This window comes from Elephantulus edwardii, unplaced genomic scaffold (assembly GCF_000299155.1).
Source record: "Elephantulus edwardii isolate Elephantulus edwardi_28Jun2011 unplaced genomic scaffold, EleEdw1.0 scaffold00031, whole genome shotgun sequence".
NCBI classification, from domain to species: domain Eukaryota; kingdom Metazoa; phylum Chordata; class Mammalia; order Macroscelidea; family Macroscelididae; genus Elephantulus; species Elephantulus edwardii.
In genome coordinates this window covers 6,303,358-6,307,564 of record NW_006399781.1, presented here as the reverse complement: position 1 = coordinate 6,307,564, position 4,207 = coordinate 6,303,358, and the positions used below count along the sequence as shown (strand labels likewise).

General features: G+C 48.6%; 1 pseudogene; it reads left to right on the top strand.

Moving 5' to 3' along the window:
* The first annotated feature begins 251 nt into the window (after window positions 1-251).
* LOC102869817 lies at window positions 252-1,422 on the top strand (annotated as a pseudogene).
* The last annotated feature ends 2,785 nt before the right edge of the window (window positions 1,423-4,207 follow it).

Here is a 4,207-nt window from a genome sequence, read left to right as displayed (position 1 = left end):
AATGCACTGGCAAAAAAGTCTCCAGGAATTGATGGAATACAAATTGATGTATTTCAGCAGCCAGGTTCACTGGCCTATGCTAAGAAATTTGGAAGACAAGCTGCCTGCCCAACTGACTGAAAGAGATCCATATTCCCATTTAAAAAGGGAAAAAGCGGGGTGGAATATGTGTTCCAACAGCATGTGAAAGTTGTCTAACAATATAATGTATATACATAAGTAAAATCTTGCTGGAGATTACTTAAAAATGGATGGCCGACCTGCTGAGCGGAGAGGGCGAACTCTTCTTCACCAGCCCCGGCCCAACCTTGGGGGTGCAGAGCACTCCCCATGAGCGCCCCCCCAGCTGCTGACCCGCTCGACCCTTTCCTGATAGTTGCTGACCCAGACACCCAAACCTGCTCCAAGCCCGACTTCTTTGGGGAGTTTCTGCATCCGGACCCCTCGGTCACACCACCCAGCGCCGTCCTCTCCGCCCACGGTGCCCCGCCCTCCTCCTCCAGCACCGACTTCCTGCAGCTGGGAGACCTCCCGGGAGAGCCCAGCAGGGTGGCGGCCTCCTCCAGCCAGCCGGACCTCCTCGGAGGGTGGGACACCTGGGCCGAGGCTGCAGCATCCACACCGACCCCTAAGCCTGCTGCAGAAGGCCCCCTCTTCTCATCTGGAGCTCAGCCAGCGGCCCCGCCTGCCCCCTCGACCAGCAAGACCAAGTCACAGAGCCTGGACCTCGTTGCTGACCTCGGCGACCTGGGCTCAGGCCTGCAAGGCACCACCAGCGGATTCCCTCCTGGTGGCTTCATTCCCAAGGCAGCTCCGCCTCCCAAGGCCGGTGGCAGCGCCTGGCAGAGCCGGCCTCCCACCCAGGGCGTCGCCTGGTCTCCCCAAACCAAACCAGGCCCTGCCAAAGCCTGCCCATCACTGCGGCCTACCTACACCCCGAACTTCAATGTGATTGGGGGCCGAGAGGAGAGGGGCGTCCGCGCACCCAGCTTCGCTCAAAAACCAAAAGTGTCAGAAAATGACTTCGAAGACCTCCTGCCCAATGAGGGTTTTTCCTCTAAATCCAACAAGAAAGGACCAAAGACCATAGCTGAGATGCGGAAGCAGGAGATGGCGAAAGACACGGACCCGCTCAAGCTGAAGCTCCTGGACTGGATCGAAGGCAAGGAGCGGAACATCCTGGCGCTGCTGTCCACACTGCACACGGTGCTGTGGGCTGGAGAGGCCCGCTGGACGCCTGTGGGCATGGCCGATCTGGTGCCGCCCAGCCAGGTGAAGAAGCACTACCGGCGGGCGGTGCTGGTCGTCCACCCTGACAAGGCCACCGGGCAGCCCTACGAGCAGTACGCCAAGATGATCTTCAGGGAGCTCAACGACGCTTGGTCCGAGTTTGAGAACCAGGATGCCAAAGCCCTCTTCTGAGCCTCGGCCAGCGGGGCCGTGGCGGCCGGACACCTCCGTGCACACCAGCGCCTGTGGGCCTGGTGGCCACTGGGCCTCGTGCCAGCCGCCGTCCTCGGAGCTGGGCCCTCGCGGGTGAGAGCCTTCCAGAGCTCAGGCTTCTGCTGACGCTTCCTCTCTTTCTTTCGTCCCAAAGTGTTGAATTACATTCCTCTTTTCTCACGGTTGGTGATTTCTTTGCATGTTAGTGACCGGCACCTCGTCGCAGGACGGCCGCTCGGTCAAGGCCAAGCTCACTAAGCGTGCGTTTCTTCCTTTTGACCCCAGAGGTGTACATTTGCATCTTGATTTATGGAATCAGTTTGATGATCACTCTGTACATAATTAAACTATTTTCTGATGAAAAAAAAATGGATGGAATCATCCGTTGACAGGAGACTGCCAGAAATGGCTTCAGCTGTGGAGGGAGTATGGACAATGATTGACGATGTCAGATGGATGGTGGCTGAAAGCAGAGAATACCAGAAAGATGTTTGTGCTTTATTGACTATGCAAAATCATTTGATTGTATGGATTATAAATTATTGCTAACATTGAGAAGAATGGTAATCTTAGAACATTTAATCGTGCTTATGCAACACTTAACACATAGATCAAGAAGTAGTTACCTGGACAAACACGGAGACTCGTCATGGTTTACAATCAGGAAAAATGTGTGTCAGGGTCTATCTTTTCTCTATACCTGCTCAATCTGTATGCTAAAACATTAAGAAACTGGACTATGTGAAGAAGAACATGGCATCAGGCATAGAGAAGGACTAAAAACCTGCATTATGCAGCTGACACAATGTTGCTTGCAGAAAGTGTAAAGGACTTGAAGCATTTACTACAGATCAAAGACTACAACCTACAAAATGGATTACAACATAAAAAAAAAGTCACCACTGGACCCACAGACAACATCATGATAGATGGTGAAAAGATTGAAGTTGCCAGTAATTTCATTTTACTTCAATCCACAATCAACACCCATCGTAACAGCAGTCAAGAAAACAAAAAACATACTGCATTGAGAAAACCTGCTGTCAAGAATCTCTCCAAAGTGCTAAAGAGCAAGGATGTCAGTTTGAAGACTAAGGTGTGCCTGATCCAAGTCATGGTATTGTCACTTGCTTTGTATGCATGTGAAAGCTGGTTAATGGATAAGGATAACTGAAGACTTGATGCTTTTGAATTGTGTTGGAGAAAAGCACTGAATACTCCATGAGTGGCTGAAAAAAATAAGTCTGTCTTGGAGGAAGTACAACCAAGTTGCTGCTTAGAAGCAAAAAATGGTGAAACTCTATCTCACATACTTTGGACATGTCAGGTGGGCAAGGTCTAGAGTCAGAATGAGAAGGCGGCATTCAACAAAATGCATTGACACAGTCACTACAACCATGGACTGAAGCATGTCAGAGATTATAAGGATGGGCAAGGTTCCAATCTGTTGTTTTTCATGAGTTGTAGTTACTTCCATGGCACATAACAGCATCCTGGATTATTATGTATGTGTCTTTTGGATAGGACATTTGAGTGAGTATAGAGTGACTGAGGGGCTCTGATGGAATCCTCAGCAAGCTACACTACTGATCAAAAAGCTGAGTGTCTTCACAAGTTCAAATCCAGCAGCTGCTCTTTGGGAGCATGATTAGCAGTCTCAGAACCCTGATGGAGGGTCTTTATGGTTGGAATTAAATCAGTGTCAGTGAGTTTGAATTTTTTCTTGATGTCATGACCTGAGAGATTGCTATACAATTTGTAGACATGAACTTACGTGGAGGTATTTTCTGTAGCGGGGTGGGGGTGGGAGGGAACACCAAACTCAATTCCATTGAGTTGATTGGTGACCCTCTCTTAGGACACTGCTCATCTTGCGCCTGCTGGTGGAGTCCAGTCACCAACCTTTTGGTTAGCAGTCCCAGTATGTTATGTCAGTGGTGGGGTAGTTATACTAGCCTCTTAGTGGAGATTCCATTCCCTTAGCCATTTCTTCAGAGACAACGAATGCTAGAAATTTGACCCAGCTATTTCTTGTGTGAACCGTAGTTGACGTACTATAGTCAATACCATTAAATCCATTCTGACTCATAGCAGCCCATAAGTGGTTTTGTGAGGATGTAAATCAAGCAGGAGGAGATTGCCCATTTTTCTTTCACAAAGCTGCTGCTGCATTCCAATCCTCAGAGAAGTTCAGTGTTTGGGTTAGCAGTGCGACTTCATGGGAACTACAGCACCCTGTAGTCACTGAGTTAGCCTGTGACTGGTGGTGATTCTTAACACAGTGCAGACATGTCCTTGCTCTTGTTATTTCCCAGAACACTTATGTATGTGGTAACTTGAGAATTAATGATTGATTTATAAAGCAAACCTGTAGTATTGTTCTGCTAGCTGTTTTGCACATCACCCACTCAGTCATGGCTAGTAATTTGAAACTAATTTGTGTCTCACCTTGCATGGAGTTTCCCATGGTGTAAATTGTATGGGAGATTGGCCAACATAGTCTTTGGTGGATTCCAAACTCTAGATATGCAGGGCCTTTGAGTTAGTAGCATAGTGGCCTCTAGAATACATCATCAGAGTTCTGCTGCCCTTCTTATATGTAGTAAATAGAAAAGTTTTCTTTAATAGGAGTTGTTGTTGTTGTTGTTGTTGTTATGTGCCGTCGAGTCATTTACGACTCATAGCGACCCTATGTACAACAGCCCTAAACCGTGCTCTATCCTGTGCCAATCTCATTGCCTCTGACACACCCATCCGATTACCC